Genomic DNA, 9,419 nt, shown 5'->3' on the forward strand with positions numbered 1-9,419 from the left:
TTATCACCAGAAACTGATATATTGTTCTTGGTTACCTCTGTGTCCTCAGGTCCTAGACTGAAGATGCTTTGTCCTTAGAAGCCCTTTCAGGGCCACACCAGGTCACTTGGACAATCCAGCACCTCCCGGCCCAGTTTCAGGGTGTAGGATGTAATGTCCTTAAATTTGAAGTAGGATCAATGGTAGATTGGTCAAGTAGTGGCCTCCAGGCAGTGGCCGGTGCCTGTCCTGAGAGCAGATGTCTGTAGCCTGCTGTCCCTGAGGCTGTGCTGCTCCCAGTCACCTGTTGAGGACCCGTCAGGATGCCCAAGGCCTATCTCTTCCTCCCCTCGCCACACCTGGCTGCCTGGTGTCAGGAACCAAAGCCACAGGAAGAAGACACTCTGACTTCAGCCCCACTGTGGCTGTGAGGATGTGCCATTGTGACTTCCAGCTGGGGGACCCTCAGGGACTCCAGCTCCAAGGCTGTAGTGAGGACAGAGAAAGATCCCGTGCTTGCCTGGGCGATGGTAAACATGGCTAAGCTGCCATGTTGTGGGGGCTCTTCACCCACCCTGAGGGCAGTAAGTCATGGTGTCTCCTGCTCATGGGTTTCCGGAGGGCTGCTGGGGCCCAGGAAGCCACAGTGACCTCAGAGGTGAGGAGGCTGGACAGGGGAGGAGTGGCCTGTGCAGAGGCCTAGCAGGTAGGAGCTCAGGGTGTTCTTTGAGGAGCCTGGGAAGCAAGGATGGCAGAGGGGCTGTATCCATGGAGCACAAGGTCACTGGAGGCCTGGGAGAGGCTGGATGTGCATGGGCTGGCTTGGCAGGGCAGAGGCACACTGCAGACTCGGGGTGGCCAGGGTTCTATGCCCATTTTCTTTCCTTCTCCTTTGTTTTTTACCTGATTCTAACATTTCTTTCCATACCCTCGAGGAGCACAGAGGGGGCAGAAGACTGCAGGAAGCCCCTGCCGCCCCTTCTAGCAGGCACGTGGACTCTAGTATCTGTGTCACTGCCACACAACCCTGGAGGGGGCTGGGTTTGTGCGGGGAGGGGGTAATCCGGAGAACTGCCAGGCAGTCCTGAGGGCCACCTCCCAGCCTTGCTTCCCAAAGAGCACCACCCTGGGTGAGACGGGAGGGTCCAGGCTTTCAGCCCCACTCTGACTTCCAGGGAGGAGAGGGGAGGTCAAGGGGACACTAATGGCCAATGTGATTGAGGGCAACTGCCCTGGAGGCCTCTGTAGGACCCTGGGGGCAGGGCTCAGGGGCATGGGGCCAGTGGAATGCAGATCTCCGGGAACCTGGGTACCTCCTCGCCTGCCTGTGCCCTGGGATGCCCTTGGTGGTAGGAGACCGCTCACAGGAAGTGGGGCACCTCTCATTACCGCTCTTCCTCCATACCTCCATCCCCAGTTTCTCCCCTTCCCTGAATGCGGCAGTGGTGCCCTCCCTCGGCGGCTGCAGGCAGCGACCCTGTCCAGACACCTGTCACTGTCCACCGGTTTGAAGAAGCCACATTCTGTATATTAATTAATATGTTTTAAATAATTTCACATAAGAAGACTGCACTCATGAAAAGAAAATTTAAAAACCAAAAATGCCTTTAACAGCCACTGTGCTGACGGGCAAGGCCCAGCGTGGGGACAAGGCACAGAGCCCTCACTGTCAGGTCACTCAGTCACAGGCATAACGCCCAAGGCCAAGTTCAATCTCAAAACAAATCTGCTGGGCTCAGACCCAGGACACCGAATTCACAATTTGCAATAGTCAGAGTCACCTGGTTTACAGGGATTTCCTGAGACCAGATGCTAATTCAAAAAGGCCTGGAATTACTTGAAGTATTGTTTCAGTTTCTTGCAGTCTGGCTGGAAATCTCCTGTTGATTATAAATAACTGCATGTGATCTCTGATGCGACAGCTCATTCCCCAAAGGGGAGCACACAGCTCTCCCTCAGCCTTGCCTTCCGCCTGGCCTCCCCAATGAACAAATGCCCCCCCGCACACTGTGGTCATATCTCAATGCCCCAGCTCTTTCCTCGGGTAGGCGTTGCTTGCTACCTGCCTGGGCCCATGGTAGGTCCCCTTGGTTCTGCTCCAGCACCACCCACACACGCCAGAAACATCCTGCACCCTGGAGTCAAAGTTCCTAATAACATTTTCCAAAGAACTGAGTGCTTTTTTATGAATACATGGAGGAAATATGGTATGGGTTTAATATTGCATTATGAGCCTCTGACTGCGGATTTTTAAAATATGCTTTCTGCGTGAATATATAAAATGGGCATATGTTGCAGTAAAGTTTCACTGTTATGCATAAAGCATGTTATAATAAAAGTTGTAAAGACAGCCCTTAGTGGAGAAGTGGAAGAAGGGAGAACTGAAGAGCTTCCCAAGGGGAGGCAAGCTCCAAATACCCTGCCCTCTACAAGCAGCCGGCAGGAGCTGAGCTGGACGAGGGTGGGCACAGGGGTGGGGAGAGCGGATGTGAGCCCCCGCCCAAGCCAACAGCAGCTGCAAATACACCTCAAGCACATTTGGATCAGAACCATAAGCCTTCACTTTTCTCCAGGAATGGTTTCAAAGGGAAAAGCAGCAATTCCCAAGTGAGGCCAGCTGACCTTTCCCCTGGCAGATTAGCTCAAGAATTGATGTTGGGGTCACTTGTGCTGCCCTTAACCCTGACCCTTCTGTGCCCAGTGTTTAATCTGCAGGGCAGGAAGGTGGCCGTTGAGGGTCGTGGCTTCTCTGAGCATGTTCCCTGCTCCCTGGCCACAAGCACTTCCACACACAGGGTGCGCATCCTGCTTTCAGGCAGTAACACACACTAGGTCAAACACATGACTGCATTTATCTCAAAAAAAAAAAAAAACCTCTATGAACAGCATGGGGATTCTGGGCACACTGGTCTCCAGGCTGAGTGGCCAGAGGACAGGGTGGGAAGTTCACCAATGCTGGGAATGCACAGGAGAGAGAGAATGTGCCTGGCCCTTGGGCAAGGTGGGCCAGGTGTAGATGGGTGAGGCTAGTGACCAAGGGACAGAAGGAAATGCTGGGGACAATCACGTACCATTCAGAGCCAGGAAGTGGCAGGCGGATTGGGTCATAAGTGACATACACATCAGATAGGGTCAGGGTATAGGCAGTGTCCCGCTGATGCTGGAAGAGAAAGAGGAGGAGGGCAGGAGAGAAAAGGGAGGAAAAGGAGGAGGAACAGGAAGTGGAGGTGGTAGAGGAGGAAGAAGAGTTGGAGGAGTAGGGGGAGGAGTAACAGAAGGCCGAGTGGAGGAGGAGGAGTAGGAGAGAGGGGGAGGAGGAAGAGGAAAGGAGGAAAAGTGGAGCAGGCGGAGCAGAAAGAGTTCTGGGAAGGGACGGGAACCGTGGAAAGGCTCTGTACAGGGATTTCTACTTCCATGGGGCATGAAACCGAAGGGACTCTCCTTGAGAGACAGCCCAACATGGACGAACTGTAGGAAGCAAAGGGTTTTGTGACATTGTTCACAAGATACAAAAGACAGACTCTGAGGGACAGGAAACAAAGCAGGTAAGCCAGTGATTGTCCCCAGACAGAGCCCCATGGACATGTGAGTGGAGACATGGCTGAGCTTTTAGGAGTCCCCAGGACAGGCACAGGGAAGGGAGTGGTCCTGAGGGACAGCCACAGAGGTCCACAGGAGCGTCACCCAGGGCATTCATCAGCCTGTACTTGCGAGGGAAGAGCCTGAGATAGGAAGGAGCCTGAGAGAAAATAGTCCTGGTGTGCACCAGGGGCTGCGATAGCATCTGCTCCCCCAGTCAGACCAGGACACAAACCCACTGGACTCAGAGCCACTTAGCAGAGGACACAGAAGGTCCAGCCGAGGAGTGGGAACAGCTATCCATGGAACACTGCCTTGGTTCTGAGCAAATCCTAAAAGCAAGACTCAGAAGGATGAACCTGTTTCCAAGTGCCTTTACTGCACTCCAGAAGGAAGCTCCATGGTGGTTTCAGGAATAGAAAAATATCCATTACCCAATATGGTGCTTTCCCATATCTGGAGTCCATAGCAATGACCAGGCATGCAGGACAATAAGACCCATATTGAGGAGAAAAAGTAACTAACTGAGAATTACCCTGAAGAATGCCAATATTAGAATTGGTAGGAAAAGGCACTGAAAGATCATTTTGTGATGAAAACAGAGCCACGGTATCAATAAGAAGTAAGACTTTTAAACACTCATACACCCAACTGCAGAACTGAGCTTCAAAATTCAGGAAGCAAAGGCTGACAGGGTGGCCAGGAGCCACAGAGAAATCCCAGGCATGGTTGGGGATTTAAATAAATGTGCCCATTTCAACACTGCACAGGGCAAGTAGACAGGAAGTCAGTAAAGATGTAGAAAACCTGAACAAGGCCACCAACCACCCACCCACTTGCCATCTGTAGAGCAGAGTGTGTCAATGGACAGCAGGGGGCGCCATTTCAAGGCCATGTTCAGGACCACGGTCCATGCTCCAGGACAAGTCTCAATAAATTTAAGAGGATTAAAGTTATACAATTTTGCACAGAGGGAGGGGAGGGGGTTTGAGTGGGGAGAATGGGATAAAATGAAAATTATTAATCACAAAAGACAGTTATACAAAACGTGTTCTTATCACAGTGGGATCAAATAAAGAGCAAAATAAAAGATAGATAATAGAAAACAGGGAAGGGAAGGGCACAGAGAGCAGGGGAGGTCGAGCAGGGAGGGACATGTTACGTATGTGTACCAGCTCTCCACGAGGAATGGAATCCTTACGTATGGCACATGTTCCAATAAACACAAAAATTGAAAAAAATAAAACCAGGTTAGAAATGAATTACAGAAAGATCTTTAGAAAAAATCTCCTTGTATTTGCAAACTTAACATTTCTACGTAAGTCATGGATCATAGAATGAATAAAGAGAATATAAGAAATATTTTGATCTGAATATGAGATGTGAAAATGAAGCAAAACGAAATATGAGAAATTATAAAATATATATTGTGTGTGTGTGTGTGTGTGTGTGTGTGTGTGATCATCAAAGGGATAGTTGAGGGGGCATTGATAGCTCTTAAAGAAAATGTTAGGGAAAAATTCAAATCAATGGGTTCCATTTCTACCCTAAGACATCCAAAAAATTAAACAGAACAAAGAAAATAAAGACCAGCATGAAAACCACTAACACGGAAGAAAACAGAAAAACATTAAAAAATGACGGAAACAGACAAAAAGCCAGTTCTTTAAGAAAATCAGTGAAATTGATGAGCTTCTCATCGCACTGATCAGGAGAGGAAGAGAGAAATCGCTGCCATAGGGAAGGAAAGAAGAAGTATTTACAGATACCCTAGTTACGAAAAGGACAGGTCACAATGTGGGCTACTTGGGACCAGAACATTCAGCAACCTGGATGAGATGGGCAGATTCCTTGGAAAACACCACATGCCACAGCCCACTCATGAAGAAATAGATAATATGAAGCTCTGCATAACTGTGAAAGAAATTGAATCTAAGTTAAAAAGACAAACCCCACAAAGTTGCTATGAAGGACACCCCAGGTCCAAATGGCTTCACTAGGAATTACCCAGGCTTCTCTTTTAAGGCAAAGACAAAGCCCAGTGTGCACTTCCCTTCCAGAAAAATCAAAGAAATAAATGCAACTTGCTTTTTTCCACAAAGCCAGTACTGCTCTGTTTAATAAAAAAGGCAGTATACTAAGCAAATGTCACAGACCAATGTCCCTCATGTAAGAAAAATAAACTTAAAGTGGTCCATTTTCAGGATGAAATAGTTAACTCAGAGTGGAAAATTACTGGCAGTTAAAATTGCCTAACTGCCTGACAAAGTTTATGCATTCAGAGGGTCTCTAAGCCAATGGGACCTTAGGGAGGAATAAACTGGAAAGAAAACCTCTGTTAAGAAAAAAAATTATGGGCATCATAGCTAAGGCTAAGTAGAAACATAATAGTCACAAGGTCCAAGGTTGCCTGAATGGGAACATCTGCTTCTCAGAAAGTCCCACAGTAAAGAACACATAGTACTATGAAGAAATTGACACTCAAATTGGAAGGGGGACCAGGCAACTCACTGGTGTCTTTTGGGAGATTTTGCAGCTCCCTCGCCTGCCAGTACTCAGCCAATGAGGAAAAGGAGGTGGGGACTTGTGAAGCAAGGGTTATATGCGGTGACCGCCCTGGGTGTGCCTGTCCATCAGACACCCAGCCTTGCAAGACTGGATTAAAGCTTTGCTTCCACTGCTCTTCCTGCCTCTGAAGCCCTTCTCTGAGCCTGCACAAGTAAGTGAACACATTTTTCACACTCATGAACACAAAGCAAGAATTCCAGATACAAAGTTAGCCGATGAATTACAACAGTATAGTATGCTCAAAGGAAGCTCTATTTACAGAGTGCTTGATCATGTAGGCAGAATATCTGCTAGAACCTACCAAAAAGCTACGAGTGAATAAACTACTGAGTGAGCTTCCAAAGTTTGCAGAACTTGAGACCACTGCACACTCAAGGAACATGGGCGTGGAAAATTGGCTGGCAGGGGTGTGAGGTGTCCAACACTTGGGAAACCAGTTAGCATGTAAGCCTTCACCCCTGCTGCTGAGAGTCCTGCCTCTTCTAAAAGGAAGGACATTTTGTCCATGTAGAGACCTGGATATGAATAGCCATTGCTTATACGGAGTGGCCCAAAATCTAAATTATCCAGTGTCCCTCAGCCGGTGAAGGGATAACAGACTTCAGGAAATCCACACAATGGGATTTTGTCAGCACTGACATGTGCGTCAACCCTGTGAGCTCGAAAACAATGGTGCAGAGTGAAGCGTTGGGCAAAGGAGACCATTTATCTCAGATTCCAGCAAATGTCAGCTGACCAACATGGTGCAGAATGGGGGATGTGAGGAGCAGAAAGGGCCCTAGAGGCCCCGCAAACTGCTGTGTGAGGACTTTGGGGTGCTGTGGACGTGTGTGCCCCCTATTACTGTGATGGTGTCTGGGCCCGCACACGTGTGGAAAATTAGCAAAGTGCACATTTTAAACAGGCTCCTGAATGCCAGTGTTGCCGCAAAAAAGGGGGTTTAAAATTTAAAAAATAAGGCTGAGGGAGGTAGCCTCTGAGTGCAAGCCATGTGTCATCTTGGAATTCCACCTTTACAGTCTGGCTCTGGCCAATGTTAAGGTTACAATGACCACGTTTAAGCTTGTTTGACTCTGCTGTCTGCAGGTGGTTCCCATGCATGGGTCCTGATTCCCAAGGGCTCCCACATTGTGGTGGTGAAGGACAGGCACGGCAGGAACTATACTCGGAGTCTGGGGTTTGAGCTGGGCCGGTTGGGCCTACAGCATGGTGTTCTCAGGTAGTCCCAGCAGCCAGGCAGCAGTCTCTCCCAGGACAGTGAGGGTGCCCAGTTCCAGGGTGGGTGCTGGGTGCTGCCAGGGGTACTCAACAGTGCACTTTGTCCAACATTGGGTTGCTTGGGCCATAACCCTGTAATAAGTTGGGGAGCGAATGTGTGTATAGGTAGCTCATTCTTTTGGGAGAATGAATTACTCAGATAATTAGATCCCAGGGCTGATTCCATCACCACCAAGACAACCGCACCCCTCTGCACCCCAGCTGCACACCCTTGGAGGCAGACACCAGGGGCCAGCAGAGGTTGTCCTGGCAGCCCACTCGGAGGTCACCAAGTCACACTTGGACCCCTATAAACATCAGTCTCCACAAGACAGGGAACAGGATCTGACACAGGGTGCCTCATCCCAGTGCTGTCCCCTCCTAAGCCATTCAGGTTCCTGGTCAGCCCTGGGCACCAGAGCACCCTCCCTCCGACCACAGATCAGAAGTGAGTCAGGGACGCATATGGCCATGCCACAGCTGCATCTGCACAGGGCGGGCCCAGGCTTGGTTTCTTGTTATCCCCAAGCAATCCGAGGTGACAACTCTGAACACAGTGTTTTCCCTGCATTGGGGTGAGAAGTTGTCCAGAAGTGATGGGGGGGAGAGACGGGGCGTGTTGGGGTTCTGTGCCTGTGGTAGACAAGTGGGGACTGCGCACCCCTGGAAACTGGTGGCTGCAGCTATGCTGGCGCCGGTCCCATGGGTATCAAGGGACAGTTGCATCTGGGAGATGAATAAATGAAAGAAAAAGCAGAGAGTTGAGAGAACCAGGGACAAGCTTTCAGCTAATGTTTGCCCTTAAGCAATGATGAGGTGCAGCCATTGTCTCCCAGGTGTTCCCAGGGTCTGCATACACTTCTGTGCCTGGAGGATGGGTATCCCCAGTACGGTGCTGTCCTGGTGAGCTCAGCTCGAGTGTAGGCGGAGCAGCTGCCAGGGTCCTTCCTGGGCTGAGCTGCTGGCTCCCCCAGCTCCTCATCTGGGTGATCTCGTGGCATGTGACCCTTCAGAGAAAGTGCTGGGGAGGTGTCCATGGAAGCAGGGCTCTTTGAACAGAAGAATATCGTACCTGGGGGTCCAGTGGTGATTCCCAGCTTAAAGTTAAACCTCTGGGAATTCTCCTGGAGAAGTGCCCTAGGACAGCAGCACAGGAATGGGCTCCTCCTCATCTGTAGAGATCAGCAGGCTCCTCGGGTGAGTGGGAGCTGCCAGGGCCTGGACCTTGGTGCTTCCTGGGCCTGGAGGTGGCTTGAGAGCAGTTAGGACAGAGAGGGGCTCTCTGAGCAGTGATGCCTTGGCTAATTAGCACACGTCCCCAGAGCCCCATGGGCAGAGTGCTCGGTGCCCATGGCCCTGAGGCTGGTCCTAGAGTTGAGGGACTTGGGCTTTCCTCTACAGGAACAGAATCACCACGAGCAGACACAGACGTCCCACCTCAGGCCTTGCACACATCCATGCTGGGCTGCACCCCAAACAGTACCCACAGCCCGTCCTCGCCAGCCCCATTCCCTGGGCCAGCCGCTGGGGCTCCATGTGGGACCGAGATCGCATCTGCCAACGGCCCTGAGATTCCCACACTATCTTGCTTTCCTCCAGGATGGTTAAAGAAAAAAATAAATTTTGTCACTTGAAAGGATTCAAGTTCCACCTATTATTTCTGAAGTTAAATATAAAAATCCTCAGGAACAGAAGGAGGTTGAGGAGCCATTAGCTAAGTAGTGGGACACAAATCCAGTTACACATTTGACAGGCAGGGAAGGCTCTGGGTGCCGCAGGAGAGTCTGACAAGGCCGATATAGTTCTGAGGACAGGAGAGTTCTGGGACCTCCTGGGAGACATGGAGGGAGAAGTGGGCAGTAATCCATGGCCAAGGGTGGGCAGGGCTTCCTTCTTCTCAGCAGTGCTGTCTTGTTGGCCAACCTAGCGGGAAAACATGGTGGGTTAGGAGCCAGAGACTGTCCAGTGTGTGGCTATAAATCAGTAATTAACTGACACCCCAATACCCAGACAACAGGCGCCTGCCTAATGGCTGG

The 9,419-nt window shown here is 50.3% G+C and overlaps 1 long non-coding RNA gene across 1 annotated transcript; it reads left to right on the forward strand.

The window, feature by feature from the left end:
- The first annotated feature begins 6,178 nt into the window (after window positions 1-6,178).
- On the forward strand, window positions 6,179-9,022 carry LOC147827434 (uncharacterized). The gene is made up of 2 exons (XR_015452204.1): window positions 6,179-6,277; window positions 8,785-9,022. It is a non-coding gene; the product is annotated as an uncharacterized LOC147827434 (long non-coding RNA).
- Window positions 9,023-9,419: the final 397 nt, after the last annotated feature.

The sequence above is a fragment of the Heterocephalus glaber genome, unplaced genomic scaffold (genome assembly GCF_053883595.1).
Source record: "Heterocephalus glaber isolate CG9 unplaced genomic scaffold, H.glaber_assembly_v1.0 deba00001444, whole genome shotgun sequence".
In the NCBI taxonomy this organism is placed as follows: Eukaryota; Metazoa; Chordata; class Mammalia; order Rodentia; family Bathyergidae; genus Heterocephalus; species Heterocephalus glaber.